Source organism: Marmota flaviventris, chromosome 18, assembly GCF_047511675.1.
Source record: "Marmota flaviventris isolate mMarFla1 chromosome 18, mMarFla1.hap1, whole genome shotgun sequence".
NCBI classification, from domain to species: Eukaryota; Metazoa; Chordata; class Mammalia; order Rodentia; family Sciuridae; genus Marmota; species Marmota flaviventris.
The window spans coordinates 45,516,877-45,526,636 of record NC_092515.1 but is presented as its reverse complement, the minus strand read 5'-3'; positions in this window follow the sequence as shown (position 1 = coordinate 45,526,636).

The following is a 9,760-nucleotide window of genomic DNA, read 5'->3' as shown; positions in this document are numbered from 1 at the left end:
ATGTAAAGGTTAAATTTAAGTTTTGCTCTCCTGTTAAACTTAAGTTTTGCTTTTCTGTAAGTTTAAGTTCTGTTTTCCTGGAACCCGAAACTTATGTTAAAAACAGTTACTTATGTCAAAATGTACCCTGACCCAACACCCCCTGACAAAACGCATGATTATTCTGTAATGGTTATTTTGTAACAATCCCACCCTCGCACCCTAACTGCCATATGAACTTCCCTGTTTAAACACTGCATAAAAACTCTGCTTAAGCTGTGCTCAGGGCTCCAGCTTCTCTCAGGAGAACTCTGAGCCCCAGCATGCTGGTCCTATAAACCCCTTTGCTTTTGCATGAGACAGTCTCTTGGTGGTCCTTTCCTCCAACATTTGCCCGACCCTAACAGCTGGTGGTATCCTGGTATCCCAAGAAGTGAGAGCATCCTGCACCTTTTAGACATTTGAGACTTTCTTTGTTTTCCTGATCTCTTCCCCTTTATCTCTTCCTTCCTGATGAGGCCCAGGAGATGCTGGTGGAATGACCAAAAGGTGAGAAGCAGGTGGGCTGGAAAGGCCAAGGTGGAGTGTTGGGGCCGGAAGGGAGCTGCATCCCAGGAGACCTTAATTAGCAGCTCCCTGTCTGTTCAGGGGGTGCTTCATGAACCACCTTCTAGGAGGGGCAGTATATGTAGGGAATCCTGGTGGTCAAAGTGCTCAGGAGGCATTACCATTCTAGTCTCCCAGGGGTGGTCTCCAACTTCCTGGACTCCAACTGGCCTCCATTTTCTCCATCGACCCTATTACCTATCTACATTGACTGCCTGTCTTTAATTCTGGCTTCAATATGGTCATGGGAGGCATTATTTGCCCCTTATACCATGTAATGACTCAGTGAGAAGGTGCCGTCCATGAGTGAAAAAGCCGAAAGCAAGGTCTCCAAAGACTCCCAATCTGCTGGCATCTTACTTACTTACTTTCTTCTTCTTCTTTTTTTTAAATTTTTTTTTTCAGACTGAGATTTGAACCCAGGAGAACTTTACTAGTGAACTACATCTCTAGTTCTATTCATTTTTACTTTTGAGAAGTATTGGCATGAGATCACTATTGGCATCAGATCTGCCATTTTAGGTCGGGAGCCATTTTATTCAGGGCCTCCCAGGCTTCGATTTAGGAGCCATTTTATCTAGGGACTCCAGGCTTCCATTCCGAATGTGCCTGCTAGAAGATTCACCCCACCCGAGCCCAGGACACAACCCCTAAGCATGCTTGTTGCTGCTGTCCCAGGAAGGACAGCCTTGTCAGTTTGCTCCATGCTACTGCCAACAAATCTCTTGTGAGGGATTCAGAACCCTCCTCAAACCCCAGACTTTGACCCCCTTGATGACCCCCTTCCCACCGTTCTCTACCTTCTGCTCTGACCCCTCTGGGACCTCCCTCACCTACTTTCTGTCCACCTGCTACTCCTTCTTGCTTGGCGCCCTCTACCCAGCCTGCACCCTTGCTTCCCTTTTGAGAAGTAGCAGGGTCAGAGGGAGTTGTCCAGGTACATTTCCCTTTCTCCCTTAGTGACCTCTCCCCAATGGAAAGGAGGCTAGGGTCCTTCCCCTCCAATCCCTCAGGGTACAGTAAGGAATTCCAATACCTAACCCAATCATAAGATCCAACATTCCATGATCCTATCCAACTGTCTCCTACCTGAGGAATGCAGGAGAGTTTGGGAGCAGGGTTAGGGAATAGCAGTTTTACCCAGCTTCTTCCTGTTTTATGTCAAGACTTACATTGAACTGTAAATGGAAGAGGCCTGCAGACTCAATAGGAGACTGATCTGAGGCCCTAGGAAAAAGAAAACAAATGTAAAAGTGTCTTTTGCCTGAACTCCTACAATACTAAACCCCAAAGCATATTTTATGGCACCTTACTAATTACCAGGTAGTCATGATTTCTAGGACCCTTTGGGTTTTTTCCTTAAGTTCCATATTTTGGGAGCTCATGATTTTGATCCTACACACCCAGGTTAATGTTTTTCTGATCAGTCCTATTTTTGTTCAACTTTTTAAACCTCTGTAACATTGGAATGAAGATTTGCCTACAAAAAGCTACAAGGCCTTTGCTATTGTGTTCTGTGTGCACACTTGTGTTATGTGTTATATGTCTGTGTGTGTGTACGTCCGTATATCATGTACATGATATCCAAATTGGCAGATGTACAATGAGTGCTCATAAATTAATAGAAATGGATCCTTTAATTCACATGATTTAAGAAGTTTCAATCTCAGCTGGGTAAACAGATGAAAGTAAAGATGTCTTTAGGATTATTTACCTCACAAGTATCTCCAGGTGGTCAAAGAACTATTAACTATTGATGTCTATAGAATGTCTAATACCCATTTTTCTAGGACTTTTCTTCAACAAAGGAGAAATGGCTAATACTGTTCAATATGCTTGTCTGATAACTTGGTAAAAATGAGTAAGTTAGATTTTACATGGGATTACTCATAAATGTGTTTATTAGACATCTGATTAATTTGTAAGGTTAAAATGCTAACTGTTAAACATAACATAAAGTACTCTTAAGTCCTTAAATTCCACTAGGTAAAATTATTGTTGTTTTAATAAAAAAAAGAGGTTAAGATTGCTTTGTTATCATTGAACACAAGGTTACTAAAAATTTAAAGTTCCAACATGTATAATTCTATATACTTGAGCATTATATTTTCATGAAATGGTAAACAAATGTGATTCTCTATACAAGAGGTCCAAAAGTTTTAACTGTGTTTCAATTAGAGTACTTTAAATTACATAGACTATTTCTTCTCATTAAAATGGAGTAATCTGACTAAATTTAGAAACTCACAAGGATTGTTTCAAAGTGAATAAAAAAGGGGATAACAGATGGGAAAGGACAATTAGAAGGTTCCAGGCATGGAACCATATTTAATAGAAGGAAAAGAAAATGATTATGGATAAAAAAGACTTTATTTGATGAAGTAAATAAGAGGGTTAAAATAAGTGATAAAGAGATCTGTATAGGTTAAAGGTATATATATATATATATATATATATATATATATATATATATATATGAAAGAATCAGTGAAAGCTATTGAAGGTTTTACTAAGGTCAAAAATTAATGTTCTGATATAAACCAAAATTTAATCTACATATTAAAATAACAAGCATTTCTTAAAACGTTAATTTACTGATAACATTGTGTTTATTATGTTTTACTTTTTAGAGCAAATAATCTTGAAGGAATTTTGGTTTATACAACTGTTAAACAGTTCTTGTTTTTCTTTAAAAGTGAAACTTGGTTAATATAAAAACATCAATGGAATTATGGTGCTATTTCTCTTCTTTATATATTAAATGTGTTTATATCTTCCAGGTATACAAATCTTTAAGATAGAGGGTTTAAAAGAACATTATATCAAGCTGATATTCTCCAAACTAAAGTTGTATGGTAATTTTAGATTCTTAAGGATAACAAATTTAATTGGGGATTTATTTATATCATTTAATGCTTGACAACTGGACCTGTTATCAATAAGATATGTAAAGTATTTTGTTCCTTTTTACAGTGGGATACAATTTAAATGTATTTTTAAGTTAATGATTGCCTAATCTATTTAGAGTTTATTATTGTAAAACACAAATGCATTTTTCTACTTTTCCACAAAAAAGCTAAATTCTCTCAGCCTTTCTGTAACTCATGTTTTAAATGTAATATCATATTGTATTAGCTAACATTCATATGGATTAGTGGGTTTGATGTGATTAATCAACCTGCGTCTGTGTAAGAACCACCAATCAGGTGCCCATCAGTGAGGTCTCCTCACCAATCTAGGATCTTAGCAAGCTTCCCTGACCAACCCAATGGACTCCAAAAACCCTTTTTCTGTCCCAAGTCCACCCTTCCTGCCCTAAGCCCAATAAAAATTTCAGGCTGATCCAGCCCCACTTGCTTCTCCTCCACCTGCCATGTTGGTCTGAGGGTCTCACTTGGGAGCAAAATCTTTAAAAAGCCTCGTTCAGCAGCCTTTTCAATCTTCCTCCTTTTGTCCCTGCTATCTGATCTTACATCTGGTGCCGAAATCCTGGAGGGATTTTCTGGCCTCTCCCTTAAGGGATTGAGATCCACTCTCCCCACTTCAAAGGAACCAGGAAATTCCTAAGCTGCTCCTTTCCCTCTCCCTTCATCCAGGCCGACAGGATTGGGGTAAGTTCCCTTGTTTCCCATGACCTACCAACCCCTTTGTATCTGGGGTAGGAGGCTATTGGTAATTCCCGCACATACCATAGACCTCCACCGATTCCATTCAAGGCCCCAGGAACTGTGGAGATGTCACAGTCCTTGTGTGACCCCTTCCGATTCCTTTGGGCCCCCAGTGGGTTGCAGGAATGCCTCAACCTTATCTGTTCCTTGGGTGAGTGCGATCAGAATTTGGGACACCTTTTTATGCTTCCACCCACCCCCGAGGGATTCAGAAGGTCATGGGAAACACCGAGTCCTCCTTAGACCCCAAATCTCCTTTGGGTTGTCTTTGGCCAAATTTGGACTCACTCAAGACCTATGCCAAAAACCCCTCGTCTTACTCCACTGTGGCCTGGCCCCAGTGTGACTTAGACAGTGGGTCATAATGACCCCCAGAAGGAACTTTTGCTTTTAAATCCCCACTGAATTGGACAATTTCTGTCACTGGACAGGAAAGTGGGCAGAAGTCCCTTACATCTGGAGGCACATTCAGGCTCTTTGAGACTCTCTCCTGTGCCCCCTTCTGCTCTGCCTGCTCTACTGCTCAAGCTTTCCTTGCTAGAGAAAATCCCAAATGCCTATCTCATTGTTCTACATCTCCTTCCTCATTCTCAGATCCACAGGAGCTGCTCTCAGCCCCACCTTCCTGTCTTCCCCCTCCCTTCCCACACCTGTACCCCTCCCCCTTCTGCTGCTACCACAGTTCCTCCTCCCCCACTCCAGGACCTCCCCCTCCATCCCTCTCCCCCTCCTGACCCTCTTCCTCTCCTGCAGCCATGGATCCTCCACCCAACTCTTCTACTGATACAACCCTCCCTTCTCTTCCCACTCACTCCTCTCTTCTCCTGTTAGTACTCACAGCTGGTCTCAACAGGCCCTCTCACCAGCTAACCCAAAGCTCCTTTGTCCTCTCAGGGAAGTGGCAGGTGCCAAAGTACATGTCCCATTATCACTTCAAGATCATTCCCAGATTCAAAAGTGCCTTGGGTCCTTATTCACTGACTCATTTACTTATATTAAGAAACTTTGATAACTCTCTCAGACTTATGATTTTACCTGGCATGACTTTATGTCATTCTTTCCTCCACTCTACCTGATGAGTGAGCCAGCATCCAGAAGGACACATGAGATCATGTCTATCAAATTCGCATAACAGATATGACTCTCCCCACAGGTAAAGTGCCACTCCCCTAACTGAAAGCAACTGGGACTATCAAGATGGCCAACAAGGTCACCATTACTGCACTCACATGGTCCAATATCTTATACAGGCATACCTGCAGTTTCAATAAGGTGGTTAACTTTGATAAGCTGACACAAATCACCCAGGAACCAGAAGAGAATCTAGCCTTATTTCTCAAGCGCCTTACAGAGGCCTTCACCAAATATACTAAGCTGGATCCTGAGTCTCTCTCCAGGGCTACAGTGTTAGCAACCCATTTCATTACTCAATCAGACAATGATACTAAAAAAAGGCTCAAAGGAGCTGAGGAGGGCCCTCAGACTTCTATCTGAGATCTGGTGAAAATGGCCTCTAAAATCTGTAATGCCCAGGAAGAGTTGGCTGAAGTAGCCAGGCAGGCTCAATTGCAGAAAAGGTAACAATCCAAACCTAGATCTTGGTGGTGGCCCTGAGGCCTATGGCTCCAGTGAGAGCTTCACAGGGGAACCAGGATTCCTCTCCACCACAGCCTTTCTTCAAATGTGGATCAATGGTCTCTGGGCTTGCCAATGCCCAAACCCATGGCCCCCCACTCCAGACCTGGCCCCCCGGTAAGCAGACAGGATGCTGGAAGAGCAAGTACCCCATGGCTAGCACTTCCTTGGCACCTCCACGCATGGGTATGACCAGCCAGGCTGCCCCTTTTCTTGAACAATTGGTGTTCGCAGAAGACTGAAGAAGCCTGGACTCGAGGACCCCCATCACCGTCCCTGAGCCCAGGGTAACACTGCAGATAGTGGGTAAGTCCATAACCTTCATTGTAAACACGGGAACTACCTATTCTGTCTTGCCTGCCCACACTGGGTCTCTGTTTCCTTCCCAGGTCTCGGTTATGGGGATTGACGGCAAACCCTAATTCCCAAACAGAACTGCTAAGCTGATCTGTGCCCTGGAGGGACACCCTTTCATACACTCTTCTCTGGTCACTCCAGCCTGTCCAGGTCCTCTCCTAGACAGAGATGTTCTACAACTTCTAGGAGCCACCCTCCAACTATACTCCTAGAGTACTACCACACATCTTCTTCTGCCTATAATCCTTACCCTCTCTAATAACCCAACATTACCTACTGTGCCATTTCCCACTGACCTAGTGGATCCCCAGGTCTGGGTCACCTCCAAGCCAGTCATAGCCTCCCACCACAAGCCAGTCCGTATCTAGCTGAAACCCCAAATTAAATTTCCTTTGCTTCCCCAAATTCCCATCTCCAAAACCCACAGGAAAGGACTTAAACCCATCATAGACTGGTGACTTGCCCAGGGACTCCTCATCCCTTCTGACTCCCCCTGCAACACTCCCATATTGCCGGTACGTAAACCCTCAGGAGCCTATCACTTAGTCCAGGACCTCCGCCTAATTATTGAGGCAGTTATTCCCATTCACCTGGTGGTTCCCATCCCTCACACTCTTCTTTCGCATATTCCCCCTTCAACCACTCACTATATTGTCCTGGATCTTAAAGATGCCTTCTTTACAGTGCCTCTCCATCCTGACTCTTATTACCTCTTTGACTTCATATGGGAAGACCCTACATCCTTTAGGTCTCAACAGATGACATGGACAATCCTACTTCAAGGCTTCAGGGACAGTCCTCACTTCTTTGGGAAAGTCTTGGCACAGGATCTAACTGCTTGTGACTTGGGGGATAGCACTCTCTTACAGTTGGATAGAAGCCTTCCCTACCTCCAGGGAAACTGCTGACACCATCTCCTCCATCCTCATTGAGCAGATCAATCCCAGGTTCAGACTTCCCGCATCCATCCAGTCAGATAACAGTCTTCACTTCTCAGGTGGTTCAACTAGTCTCCAAAGGCCTCAACATCACTTGGAGGCTCCACATCTCTTATGGACCCCAATGCTTGGGTAAGGTTGAGAGGGCTAAAGGCATTCTCAAAGATCATCTCACTAAACTTGCTATTGAACTCAGGCTGTTTTGGCCCAATCTCCTGCCATTGGCCCTCACCCAAATTCGGGTAGCCCTAGAGCCCCCTCAGGTCTGAGCCCCTTTGAGCTACACTGTGGGTGCCCTTTCTTAATCAACCAAAGCTTTCCACTCATTCCTTCTCCCCTTGTGTCCTTCCTGCCCTGTTTCATACTTCTACACAAACTCCTAAGGGAACACACAGACTGTTGCCTTCCTGGGCCATCCATTGCCTCAATCCCAATACAGCCACAAACTGAATCAAACCCTCTTCTACAGGATGACACACACTCTTACTTTGGTAACTGCGTCCTCAATCATTGGAACTTCTCTGGATGGGACCCCATACAGTCATACTTACTACCCCAGTGGTTGCCAAGGTTTTGAGTCACTCCCCCTGGTACCACGTCTCCTGCCTTAAAAAAAGTGCCTGTTCCAATTGTTCACTCCTAGACTTCCAGCACGTTGGGGCCCACCAAACTCAAGATTTCTTGCCAACAATCTTTTTCTTTTAGTAATCGTTACTCCTCTCAAGCTTCTATAACCCACAGATGGTTCTTCTACATCCAAGAGACATGGCACCAGGATGGCACCACCTGATCTCAGTTTATGGGTCAAGGTGATTGTTCTTCCATTGGCTGTAATAGGTGGTCACCCTTAACATTACTGGATTCAACTGAGCCACCTTATCCCACCTATGTGCAGCAATGCTATGCTTCATATCAGACCAAACTGAGGAATCTGGTAAGTGTTGACCTAACACATATGGCGGGTGTCTTTATAATTCATGCAAGAAACATATCCTAGATCAGCCTTGCTATGAGAAACAATCATACACCAAATTAACTCTTTGGGAACCATGGGACCCAAATTGGGCTTTCAGTGTTGATGGTAAATTTTATTCTTGGGGCTTTCCAAGCACCCCTCAGCCTCTATCAAAATCTGGAGAACTTATATACAAGTGTTTCCTCCAATTCACAAAAATATCCAGGAGCAAGAGAAGAAACTCCAGCACCAGCTGGATCAGTTGCCCATCCTAAAGCTGACCCTTTCTCAGGGATGGCCCTAATATGTCAGGGCCTTCAGCTTCTCAATTTATCCAAAGTTAATAACATTTCAGACTGTTTCCTCTGCTCAGGTTTGCATCGTATTCCATTAATTGTGATCCCCATTCATCTTCCTCTCAATACCTCAACCATACCCCAAGGGCCCCCTCTTCAGCCGTTGAGGAAGTCCCTCTTTTTCATAACTCATCAGGGAATTTCCCCAACTGCTACACTGCCTCTGGTTCAGCACCCTGTGACCAGATCATTCGAATCCCTTTTTCAATATTTGCTCTGATGGGATTCTTTTTCTGGTGCAATGATACCCTAACAAAAAAATCTAATCTTCAACATGCTCTTTGCTTTTTAATGTTCTTTCCATCTTGGTCCCTCAATTAACTCTGTACCGTGAGGCTGAATTAAAACGACTTGTTACTATCTCCCTTTCCAGGACAAGATGGGCTGTCTTTCTAACAGTAATTGTTGGACTCTCTCTGGCCTCCTCACTCACTGCCTCCAGACTGGGGGCAGGAGGACTTGGTTATGCAGTAACCACTACTCAGAAGCTTGAACAACAACTTTGGGAAGTGGTAGAGGTGTCGTTCGCCTCTCTCGCTTCCCTATAAAGGCAAATCACATCTATTGCTCAAGTTTCATTACAGAACCTTCACGCCCTAGATCTCTTGATGGCAGACAAAGGAGAAACCTGTCTATTCCTGAAAGAAGAATGCTCGTATGATATTAGTGAAACTGGATTGATCAAAAAGAATGTCGACACCCTCCTTTCGTTTGGGTGAAAGGCTTAGCAGCAACAATCAAACGACCCTTGTCCAGGCTGGCTAAACTCAACCCTCATTATGTGGCTGACTCCTATTTTCACTCCTATATTAGTAATAGGACTTCTATTAATGATTGCTCCCTGCCTTCTCAGGTTTTCCCCAAAGTGCATCGGTGAAATTGCCAGAGTGACCTACAACCTGATGCCCCTATACCGCTATAGTAGCCTCTTTACTGAACCAACACCTGAACCACCCCCTTACCCCAAGTGCCCCTAATTAGCAGTAGGTAGCTAGTTGGATGCTGATGCCCTATATCATCAAAAAGGCTAGGATGTTAGGTCAGTTTGAGGTGATTAAGCAACCCGCATGCACCAAAGAACCACCAATCAGGCACTGACAGAACTGTCAATAAGCGGGGTTTCCAGACCAATTCTAGATCTTAGCAAGCTCCCTCAGCCAACCCCAGCAGGACAAGAGACTCTAAAAACCCCCTTTTTCTGTCCCAAGTCCTCCCTTCCTGCCCTAAGCCCAATAAAAATTTCAGTCTGGTCCAGCCCTGCTCACT